Source organism: Macaca nemestrina, chromosome 3 (genome assembly GCF_043159975.1).
Source record: "Macaca nemestrina isolate mMacNem1 chromosome 3, mMacNem.hap1, whole genome shotgun sequence".
Lineage (NCBI taxonomy): Eukaryota > Metazoa > Chordata > Mammalia > Primates > Cercopithecidae > Macaca > Macaca nemestrina.
The window spans coordinates 38817556-38830664 of record NC_092127.1 but is presented as its reverse complement, the minus strand read 5'-3'; the positions used below and the strand labels follow the sequence as shown (position 1 = coordinate 38830664).

General features: G+C 36.0%; 1 protein-coding gene across 6 annotated transcripts in view; it reads right to left on the bottom strand.

Moving 5' to 3' along the window:
• The window catches only part of LOC105463467 (LPS responsive beige-like anchor protein), a 770029-nt gene that overhangs the window by 606130 nt on the left and 150790 nt on the right, over positions 1-13109 (bottom strand). The window lies entirely within an intron of this gene.

The window sequence follows — 13109 nt, the reverse complement described above, 5'->3', positions numbered from 1 at the left end:
TAAGAGGACGGAAGGACAATCAAGGAAGAAAAGCTGATCTTTTTATCCACAAAAATCAATAGGCCTTATTGAATCACAAGAGTATACACATAGATGAAAAGCAAACAAAAGTAAAAATTACTCTCAATGCAAAAAGTTCCTTCTATTGATATTAACTCGCCTTTACTCATGACATATACAGAACATTCATGCCATGTGATATACCTAAAAACAAAAACGTTCCGGGAATAAATATTTTCCTGTGAATATTTGTATTTTTCCTAATTGTAACTATGTTGTTAATTCTAAAACTTAGAAATCTTTTTATAATATTTCAACAATAAATGCATGTATCCCTCACTAAACAGTAAAATGACATAATCACATTAACAAAATATCCATTTCTTTTACATTCACAATGACAATATTTTATTTGACACGGGTTCTGTATTTTAATTGACCAATTCCTCATATTCATTCAACAAAAATTTACAGAACATCGGTAGCATGCAAGGCATTGTGTGATGAACACATTGTTCCTGACTTCATGGAGCTTATATTTTAATGAAGGTATCAGAAGATAAACACACGAATATGTAAGATAATGTCAAATAGTAATAAGAGCTTTGAAGGGAGGTGGAAGTACACAGAGAAGAACTGTGATGACAGTCTAGGTGAGAAGGTGTATTTACTAGTGTAACTGCAGCAGGCCTCTCTGTTCTATTTGAACAAAGGCAAGAATAAAAGAGAGAGCAAGCCATGTAAAAAGAAAAGAGTTTGAGGCAGAGAAGAACAAATGCAAAGACTTTGGAGCTGAAATAAGCTTGGCATGTATGATGAATAATAATAAAGCAATAAACTGAGAACTAAAGAAAATGAGGTCAAAGATGTGGCCACGAGCTAGATTATGATTGTAGAACATTACAGACTGTGTTAAAGACTGTATTTTATTCTAAGAGAGCCATTTGAGAATTAAGAGTGTAGGGAAGACAATCTGATTTCCCTTTTTAAAAGATCAGTGGCTGGGAATGGTGGCTCATGCCTGTAATCCCAGCACTTTAGAAGTCCGAGGCGGGCGGATCACCTGAGGTCAGGAGTTTGAGACCAGCCTGGCCAACATGGCGAAACACTGTCTCTACTAAAAACACAAAAATTAGCTGGGCGTGGTGGCATACACCTGTAATTCCAGCTACTCGGGAAGCTGAGGCAGGAAAATTGCTTGAACCCAATCCAGGAGGCGGAGATTGCAGTGAGCCAAGATAGCATCACTGCACTCCAGCCTGGGTGACAAACTGAGACTCCATCTCCAAAAAAAAAAAAAAAAAGGACTGGTTAGCCTACTTTTGGGAAAACTGACTTTAGAGAGAGCATTTCTGCATGAATAAACAATTATCATTATCAAAAGAAAGCAAGTTACATATTACCAACCTCACAGTCATTTTGAAAATAGGCCATTTATTTCTACAATAGCCTGTGTTATAGAATGACTTTAGTTTTCAATAATCATTTGCTTTGATTTTATTTATATTAAAGGTTTTTAGAATTTGTATTATACAATGGATCAATAAACATGAGTGCATGTAATTTATATGTACAGGTTAAGAAATAACAATTTTTTTTTAATTTCACATACCTATCGCCCATGTCAAGAAGTAAAACATTACCAGTACCTCACAATTCCCCTACGTGCCCTGCCCAAACTGTACTCCCTACTTCTCCACTACAATCAGAAGGAAATCACTATCCTGATATTTCTGTTGTTCACTGTTTACAGTTTTACCTGGAGGACAGAGCTTTGGGAGATAATTTTAAAGGACAGTTTTACTGTCTATATACTAAACTTATCCATTATGTTTAGTTTAAACAACTACATCTAACACAAATCTAGTCAATTGTATTTTAAAGAGCAATACTGCCACAAGTGAGGCTCCCAAGAAAAGACAAGATACACAGAACCTGTGAGTTGCAGCAAGGCTTCAGCTGATTTGAGAGAATATGTAAAGCTATTTCTGGGAAGTCTTATAGGCAAGTCATTAGGAAATACAGGAAATATAGAGGTCAAAAGAACTGGAGAATCAGAGGTGGTGTATGCCAGGTAGAGTGTATTGGCATAAAATACTTTATAGTTTTCACTTCTAAGCTCACCATGGTGAACCTCCACCCTAAGAAGTAGGTCAAAGCACAGCATGTTTTTGTGGAGTGAAGTGAGAATCTTCAGGTGATTCACATTAGACAGGAAAACAGGAATTTAATCAGCACATGATGAAGGCAAGCAGGCTAAGTACTCCTAATAAGAATACAGGTCCCCCTCTCCTGAGTGAAACTGCTCCAGTCCAGATGGACTGTCATCTGTCTACTACATAGCTGCTATTGGGATCTCCCTTTCTAAAACAGTCCTGGAGATCCCCTTCATCTCTATTCTATGTTGTCTCTTGTTTCTTATATTTCATTTCTTTCTCTTTGTATTATTCTCTCCTTTTGTGCAATATCCTGCAGTGCCTTAAGAAAGGATGTATATGTTTCTGTGTTTCAATGTTTTGAGATCTCAAATATCTGAAAAAGTATTTATTCTCACTTCATACTTGATTAATAGTCAGAGTATAAAACCACGGATAGAAAAGCATTTACCTTCAGAATCTGAAATGCTTTTAAAATTCTAAAGTCTGTTGATTTTCAAATTTGTCCTTAATTTAATTTATCCAATGGTCTAAAAGCTAACTTGCAATTGAACAATTATCAGTATTATCTTTTTGGATGCTGTTTTCCTTAAGATATTTGTGACTTTAAAACTGATAATTTCCAATTAATTGCCAGATATTGTTCTAAATTACCCAACTAAAAGACTAGTCATTAATCTTCACAATCATTTGATAGCTAATCTATAGCTGTTTGTAATGTTTGGAAAGCACTTCTATAAACTACTAAAGATACTTACGAGCTAATGACTATAACATTTCTTTTGCCATTACTTTCAACTTAATTGGCACTCAAATTTACTAATTAGTAGATAAAAGATAAACACAATACATCAAGATGTTAATATTATCTTTTTAACCTATATATTAAAACCGTATAACCTGTAAAATTTAGACTTTTTAAACTGTTAGGCAATGTTTAGCAACGGACTTTGTTTTTAAGCAAATGCATCTTTTTCAGTGTCTGTTTTCATATGAAAATACCAGCTAAATATGATGTTAACTTCTGATTAAGTTACCAACCTTTGATAAATAACATATATCTTTAAAAACAGGTGGATCTTCCCATTTGTATTATCAATGAGTGTAAGTCAAAATGATTGCCACCACATTCATGAGATCTTTTATAGAGACTCTGATGTATAACAATGGTATAGGTAACAGATATAATGGTAAAATCAAGCATTACTCACATAATAAGGAGCAATTCTAAAGGTTGGTAGTACTATCTCCATTTAAAAACACTGACAAAAGAATATTGCAGCAAATAACTTCTAATCTTTTCGTTTTTTAAAAAGTCATCTTGATCAATTTTAATTTCTCAAAAACATTCTAAACAGATGCTTTCATGCAAATCTACAGTATAAACTGAAACAAATTTTTAGAGGGCAATTTAGCAATATCTACTAAAACTTTTTAAAACATGTACAGACTCCTTCCTCTGGAAATTCCACTTATAGGAATTTATACTACAAAATAAGGGTTACAGTATTGAACCAGGCTCATCATTGCTCAATGATAAGGAACAGATAAAGTATGACTATAATATAAATCAACAGATTTTTAAAATCTCTCTTCCATCAATTTTTCTAAATACAATTTTGGAGAATGCTGGAATATAAAAAGAAAACTTGAATCATTTACACGATCACTCCTTCCTAGAATTTTAAGTGGTCTGATAACATTCAAATGTTACATCAAAGCTGAATCTTATGCTCCTTACTTCTCCATAATGTGAAATAATATGCAGACATTAAATTCATGTAAGAAAGATATCATTAAATAATACTGTAAAATAGTAAAAATACAATCACATTTTGTTAGCAAATACTATGTATGTGTAGATTATGTATAAAAGAGAAGACTAAAAGGTCTCACGCCAAAATGTTAATAATAAGTTATACAAAGGTGTGTGGATAATGGGTAATTTTTGTTTTCTGTGTGTATGCATTTCTGCTGGGTTCAAGATTTCCTGTAATGAAAACCTATTATTTCAATTTTTTTGAAATAATAAATGCTATTTGGTTTTCAACTGTTAAAGCTAAGAATACTTTTAGCCAGGAACAAAGGTGCATGCCTGCAGTCCTAGCTACTGGAGAGGTTGAAGGGAGAGGATCACTTGAGCCAAGAAGTATGAGGCTATAGTGTATTATATAAAATGGCACCTGTAAAGAACCACCGCACTCTAGCCTGGGAAGCACTGCAACACCCTGTCTCTCTCTCTCTTTTTTTTTTTTTATAAAGTACCATTTAAATTTGGTAAAAACACACACACAAACACTCACACAGAAATCAGGTATTTTTCAAGAATTACTTAGCAATTAAATAAGGTATAAAGTGCTGACAATCCATGAAATGTGGAAATTTTGTAACTTTTTTATTTTTGTAATTTTTGTGAGGTATCTCCCTCCATCATGCAGGCTGGAGTGCAGTGGCACGATCTCAGCTCACTGCAGCTTCAGCATCCCGTATTCAAGTGATTTTCATTCCTCCACCCACCAGTATCTGGGACCACAGGCATGCACCACCACTCCTGGCTAATTTTTGCATTTTTAGTAGAGACAGGGTTTCACTATGTTGCCCAGGCTGGTCTCGAACTCTGGCCTCAAGTTATCCACCTGCCTCAACCTCCCAAAGTGCTGGGAGGCATGAGCCACCATGTCCGGCCAATTTTGTAACTTTTGAAATTTCTTCAAACAAGTCGCTTTTAATCTTATCATACAGTCACCATAAACACATATACATTTTTCTATATGCCAGTTCATATCTTATGATTTTAAAAATAATTTCAATAAACCAATTAGACAATTCTTTAAAAAAAAAAAATCTTATTTCCACATGCTTTTACCCAATCTAAATGGTAGTTTTTACAGTGACTGAAATTTATACTCCAGATATTTCATCAGATTATAGTAAATAGCGAGTAAAATCTTCAGCTATTTCAAATAATCCAAGATAATTACGGACTTTATCCTCAAATTCACTATTTAGGAGGAAATCCAATTCATATCATACTTTTAACTCCAGCGTGACTAATCTTTATTCATTTTAAGTGATAAATCCATTCTACCTTATGGCAATATGAGTCTACACAAAACACAGTATCTAAGGTATTAGTTTTCTTTGTTTAGAAAATTATGTCTTTAGAAAATTATCATAATTCAGAAGAGTTTAAATGCCTTAATTTAAATTTTAATTAATGAGTAAAAGCATTTTATCATACCCAGTGAAAAAGGTATTACTTAAGCACAGAAAAATGTTCAATTTGAAGCCAAAAACAAACAAAAAAAATGAAAACCTAGACAACAAATAAGACAATGAAATCACAAAGGTTACTAGGTGCACACTTTAAAACCCCGAGATCAAAGTAACCAACATAGTGCAGTTATACTAGAAGAGCCTATTACTGCTTATAAAACCCAGTTCAGCTGCTGGAGGAGAGGTATACAGTGACAAACAGCTTCCCTGCTACAAAGGTGGCAGGAAATCTATCAAACTGGACAATAAAATTGCAATTGAGTTTCTTTGGCTTTTTATAGCAGCAGCATGTATCCTGATGTAACTCTGCAAAAGCCATCCCATTCTGCAACATTAGTTTTTTACACATCAGTTCTTTATCAAGAACCATGTTATAAATTTGTGATATTGAGATTCAAAATGACTACAAAAAAGAAAAAGCATCACTTCAATACTGTATGTATAAAAGTATTTTAAAATCTTCAGAATAGATACTTTTAGAGAAAAGAAAATTTTGTTCCAGTAATTCCAGTGGAATTTTTAACAGCTGCTAAAAATTGTTCACCTACTTACTGAATCACTACAGTTCTACTCTAAGCTTTATTAAAAAATAATTTGAAGAGCCTTAGGGTGTAAGTTTGTTTTATTTTAAAAATAGCTATAAAGATTTAAAATTCCAAAAAACTTAACAGCATTCAAATAAATTACTTTGTATAAGTCTCATGAAACAGAAAAGCCTTTTAAAAAGTGAAGAAAATCCACACGAAAGAATAAAATTAAAACACATGTATGAAACACTAAAATAAAAGGTAAACAAATATAAGAGCCAACTTATAACTGTAAACTTTTGTTTTCCCTCTCATAAATAATGTTTTAGCATGTATTTTTAAAAGTACACTTTCACAGCAAAAAGTGATAGGTCTAGTTTTATTCAGATAAAAAGACTCCATGATTAACTTAGCATTATCGCATCTTATAAATGAATACTAAAACTTGAGTCAATGTGGTTCTTGGTCAAAAGCGGGCAAGCACTAGAGGCCTCTCCTTAAAGCAACTATTTTCTTCAGAAAAATTTTAAGATCTGTTTAAAGCCGTAAGTCACTGGACTAAAGAAACATATAAACTAAGCAAAACTATAGTCATGCATCACTTAATCATGAAGACATGTTCTGAGAAATGCATCATTAAGCAATTTCATCATGTGAACACCATAGAGTGTACTTACACAAACCTAGATTGTATCACCTACTATATACCTAGGCTCTATAATATAGGTTATTGCTCCTAGGCTACAAACCTGTATAGCTTATTTACTGTACAGAAGCCTGCAGACAACTGTAATACAATATATGTATTTGTATATCTATTTTTATTTTTGTAATGTTTCAATTTTTAACAAAAGACTGAGTCTCGCTCTGTGACCCAGGCTGGAGTCCAGTGGCGCAATCTTGGTTCACTATTATGTTACTTCAAACTCCTGGGCTCAAGTGATCCTCCCACCTCAGCCTCCTGAGTAGCTAGAAATACAGGTGCATGCCACCATCCCAGCTAGTGTGTGTGTGTGTAGATTGAGACTCGCTATGTTGCCCAGGCTTGTGTGTGTGTGTGTGTGTGTGTGTGTGTGTGTGTGTGTAGATTGAGACTCGCTATGTTGCCCAGGCTGGTCTCAAATTCCTGGCCGCAAGCCATCTTTCAGACTTGGCCTCCCAAAGTGCTGGGATTAGAGGTGTGAGCCACCATTCCCAGCCCTTATATGTGTGTATGTAAGGTTTAGAAATGTGTATCTAAACAAATATAAACATAGAAAAGGTATAGTAAAAATCCAATATAAAATATTTAAAATGGTACCTACATAACGCATTTACCATGAATGGAACTTATAAAACTAGAAGTTGCCCGGGGTCAATCAGTAAGTGGCGAGTAAATGTGTAGGTCTAGTACACTACAGTAGACTTTATAAACACTGTTAATATAGGCTACACTAAATTTATTTTTAAAAACTACTTTTCTTTGTTCAATAAGAAATTAACCTTAGCTTACTGTAACATTTTAGCTTTATAAACATTTTAATTTAAATTTTTTTTTGACTCTTCTGAAGTCAAATTTAGCTTAAAACACAAACACATTGCACAGTTGTAAAAAAATATTTTCTGCCAGGCACAGTGGCTCACACCTGTAATCCCAGTTACTTGGGAGGCTGAGGCATGACAATTGCTTGAACCTGGGAGATGGAGGTTGCAATGAGCCAAGATTACACCACTGCACTCCAGCCTAGGTGACAGAGCGAGACTCCGACTCCAGGAAAAGAAAAAAAAAAAAGTTAGAACGGCGATCATTAAAAAGTCAGGAAACAACAGGTGCTGGAGAGGATGTGGAGAAATAGAAACAGTTTTACACTGTTGGGATGGTAAACTAGTTCAACCATTGTGGAAGACAGTGCTGCGATTCCTCAAGGTTCTACATCTAGAGCTAGAAATACCATTTGACCCAGCTATCCCATTACTGGGTATATACCCAAAGGATTATAAATCATGCTACTATAAAGACACATGCACATGTATGTTTATTGCGGCACTATTCACAATAGCAAAGACTTGGAGCCAACCCAAATGTCCATCAATGATAGACTGTATTAAGAAAATGTGACAAATGTACACCATGGAATACTACGCAGCCACAAAAATGGATAAGTTCAAGTCCTTTGTAGGGACATGGATGAAGCTGGAAACCATCATACTGAGCAAACTATCGCAAGGACAGAAAACCAAACACCACATGTTCTCACTCACAGGTGGGAACTGAACAATGAGAACACTTGGACACAGGACGGGGAACATCACACACCCGGGCCTGTAGTGGGGTGGGGGGAAGGAGGAGGGATAGCATTAGGAGATATACCTAATGTAAATGATGAGTTAATGGGTGCAGCACACCAACATGGCACATGTATACATATGTAACAAACCTGCACATTGTGCACATGTACCCTAGAACTTATAATTTAAAAAAAAAAAACAAAAAAAAAACAAGGCCGGGTGCAGTCACTCATGCCTGTAATCCTAGCACTTTGGGAGGTGGAGGTGGGTGGATCCCCTGAGCTCAGGAGTTCAAGACTAGCCTGGGCAACGTGGTGAAACCCCATCTCTACTAAAAATACAAAAAAATTAGCCAAGTGTGGAGGTGCACACCTGTAGCCCCAGCTACTCGCCAGGCTGAGGCAGGGGAATCGCTTGAACCCAGGAGGCTGAGGTTTCAGTGAGCCAAGATTGTGCCATTGCATTCCAGCCAGGGTGACAGAGCAAGACTCTGTCTCATTAAAACACACATACACACACACGCACACACACGCACACACACACTCTAACCGGGTGTGGTGGTTCATGCCTATAATCCCAGCACTTTCAGTGGCCCAGGTAGAAGGACCACTTGAGTTCAGGAGTTGAAGACCAGCCTGAGCAATACAATAAGACCCCGTCTCTACAAAAAATGTAAAAAATTAGCCAGATGTGGTAGCACATGCCTGTAGTCCCAGCTACTCAGGAGGCTGAGGTGAGAGGATCACTTGAGCCCAGGAGTTTGAAGCTGCAGTGAGCTATGATCACACCACTACACTTCACTGTCTCAAAAAATAAATATTTTTTTCCTTTCTCTATATCCTTATTCTAAAAGCTTTTTTCTCTTTTTAAAATTATATATATTTTTCAAGCTTTTTTGTTAGAAACTAAGACACAATCCAGGCCCGGTGGCTCATGCCTATAATCCCAGCACTTTGGGAGGCTGAGGCAGGCAGATCACTTGAGGTCAGGAGCTCGAGACCAGCCTGGCCAACAATGGCAAACCCCGTCTCTACTAAAAATACAAAAATTAGCCAGGTGTGGTGACGGGCAACTGTAATCCCAGCTACTTGGGAGGCTGAGGCATAACAATCATTCGAGCCCGGGGGGCAGAGGTTACAGTGAGCAGAGATTGTGCCACTATACTCTAGCCTGGGTGACAGCGAGATTCTTTTGCCTGAGCTTATACAGCTAATAATTACTATAAATCAGGATTCACACCCTGTCTCCAAAGTCCACATTTTTTCATTACTTACACAAATCAATTGAAAACTGGATATAAATACCTAGTCATAAATATTCACAAGCTCAAAACACTTGGGATACCACCTAATCCAACTCCTTTATTTTGTATATAGGGAACTCAAAAAGACTAATCTATTCACCCTAAATACATTATTATTTTCTAAGATAGCAGTTCTCAAACTTTTTGGTCTCATGACACTTTACTCTTTGTTTGTTTGTTTGTTTGAGACAGAGAATCGCTCTGTTGCAGGCTGGAGTGCAGTGGTGCGATCTCTGCTCACTGCAACCTCCACCTCGCGGGTTCAAGCGATTCTTCTGCTTCACCCTCCCAAGTAGCTGGGACTACAGGCATTTGCCACCATGCCCAGCTTATTTTTGTATTTTTAGTAAAGACAATGTTTCACCATGTTGGCCAGGATGATCTCAATCTCTTGGCCTCGTGATCCACCTACCTCAGCCTCTCACAGTGCTGGGATTACAGGCGTGAGCCACCAAGCCGGGCAACACTTTACATTCTTAAAAAGTATTAAGGCCCCCAAAGACCCTTTATCTATGTGGATTATATTTACTACTGCTTATTACATTAGAAATTAAAACTGAGACCTTTTAGAAATATTAACCCACTTAAAAATAATAAACTCAATATATAATATAAATAACATTTTCTGAAATGGTTATTTTTCAAAACCAAACAATAACGAGAAGAGTATTACTTCATATTTTTGTGAATCTCTTTAAAGTTTGGCTTCATAGAAGACAACTGCATTCTCATATTTGCTTTTGCATTCAATGTGTTGCATATATTGGTTTGGCTAAAGTATATAAAGAAAATCTACCCTCATATAGATTTGTAGTAGGAAAAGAGAACTGCACAGACCCCATGAAAAGGTCTCATGGGCCCAAGTTCTTTTTTTTTTTTTTTTTTTGAGACAGAGTCTCTGTCACCCAGGCTGGAGTACAATGGTATAATCTTGGCTCAATGCAATGTCTGCCTCCCGGGTTCAGGCTTCTCCTGCCTCAGTCTCCCAAGTACCTGGATTACAGGCATGCACCACCATGCCCAGCTAATTTTTGTATTTTTAGCAGAGATGGGGTTTCACCATGTTGGCCAGGCTGGTCCCGAACTCCCGACCTCAAGTGATCCAGCCGCCTCAGCCTGTGATTACATGCAGGTGCCATCACGCCTGGCTGCCCTCCCAAGGTCTTTAGGTTATACTTTTAACAATGATTGCTTTAAAGTTTATAATCCTCTAGCCATCTTTCCTAAAGACTTCAAGAAACTAAGGGGAATTGACATATATTTATTAGAAAATGTAAAAAATCTGCTTTATACTGGGCACTCCCCTAACCTAGAATCTCCCCTAGAAATCTCTGAAATCTACTCCAAATGTATATGAGGCACAAATTCAACCCTATTTTTCTTATAATCTTTTGTAAACGGCAACACCGTATAAGAAAAAAAATCAGTCTAGAGTGCACCAGCCTACTGCAATAGAAATGAGAATATCTGGGCATCGGCACAAACTAAAGTTACAGAAAGGATGGCAAACAGTTCCTGTTAATGAGCCAAATAGTAAATATTTTAGACTTTAGGGACCATGTCGTTGATGTAACATGTATGATCATCCTTATAGTGTGAAAGTAGTCATATACAATATATAAAAGAATGGTAGTGGATACGTTCTAGTACAATTATATTTAGATCTGACCCTTAGGCCATGGCTAGCTGAATTCTGTTTTAGACAAAACAGATCAACCTCAAAAAATAGTGACTAAAACAAAGCCATTTTATAAAATCAGATCTCTTTTCTTACTTACAAATGGATTTTACTCCTTGTAAACCCTTGCAGTAGAAGCATACTTTCTTCTCAATGAGGAAAGAGGAGGCAGAATGAATAATTTGTAGTAACTTTCAATAATTAAAAGCAATTCAAATACCTAGAAACATGTAATTAGGAAAGGGCAATATTTTTATTTTTTCAGATGGAGTCTCACTCTGTCACCAGGCTGGAGTACAATGGCTCTATCTCTGCTCACTGCCACCTCTGCCTCCCAGGTTCAAGCAATTCTCCTGCCTCAGCCTCCCAAGTAGCTGGGATTACAGGAGCATGCCACCATGCCTTGCTAATTTTTGTATTTTTAGTAGAGATGGGGTTTCACCATGTTGGCCAGGCTAGTCTTGAACTCCTGAGCTCAGGGGATCCACCCACCTTGGCCTCCCAAAGTGCTGGCATTACAGGCATGAGCTATCATGCCCGGCCGGAAATGGCAACATATTCTACAGAATGACAAAATATTTTAGAATAACTTTGATAGTCAGTAAAATGAAACACTTAAAGATATACAAAAATTATCATTCTTGGTATTTATTCCTTCCAGTCAATTTTTATTAGATAGCTATATAATTATACTATATTCCTTCTGAGTAATGAGAGGTCTTAAGATTCAAAAAACATACACCGTAAATGAAACTAATAAATTTTAATGCATTAATTACTTGAAATGTAACTTTTCCTTAGAAGGTACAAACATAAAACTCCAAAAATAATTAGATAATCCACATATTGGCAGAAGATATTCATAAACAACATAACTAGCAAAGGATTAAGATTGAAACTATATAAAGAACTCCCACAAAACAACAAGAAAACACAGATCAAGATTATGGTGATGCAGCATTTTAAATTCATCCAAGTGACAAAGTTTTAAACTCCAGCCATACCACATGATTAGCTGACGTGAAACAATGAGAACCTAAACACTGTTGGTGAGATGTAAACTGATTCACTACTTTAGAATACTGTATTGTATTGGAATACAATACTTTGGAAAAGAATTTGCATTATCTTGTAAAGTTCAACATTTTCACCTTACAAGTCAGCAATTCTACTTCTAGGAATATATACAGAAAATTCTTGAACAAGCACAAAATGTATACGAAAATGCTCATTAGTTGGTAAATAGTCATGTCATGCAATACATTACAACTGAGAAAATGAACAAAACTACATGGGTCAATGTGGATGAATCTCAAACAACAATAAGCACAAACAGTAATTAACAAAAAAATGCATTCAGTATGTTGCATTTACCTTAAGTACAAACATAAAAAATAAAACTATTGTTTAGAGTTATATACACATAGTAAAGGTATAGAGAAGATAAAAGACAACACTAAATAAAAGCTAGTGGTGTTGGGGGTCAGGCGAAGAAGAGGAGACAAAGAAATTGTAGAGGGGTGATCCAATTTCATAAACAGTGATCCTTTTTGTATGCTTAGAATATTTCAAAAAAAAAAATTTAAGCTATACATAAATAACTAAACTTACTTTGGCTTAATTAAAAAAAACAAGACTACATGCTTCCTAACCCATTTTTTAGCTACCTGCAAGATGAGCAAAGGGCAAACACCAGCCAGACCTTTTCTGTTTACTCAACCACCTTACATTGCTAAAACAACTGCTTATCTTTGAATATAGTGCGCCACCTTGTGTTCAAAAGCTTTTAACTAGTATAAAATGCTGAGACCCATGTTTGCAAACATGGCTTCTTCGAAAAAAATATTAGGTTGGTGCAAAAGTAATTGCAGTTTTTGCCGCAACTACTTTTTCACCATCCT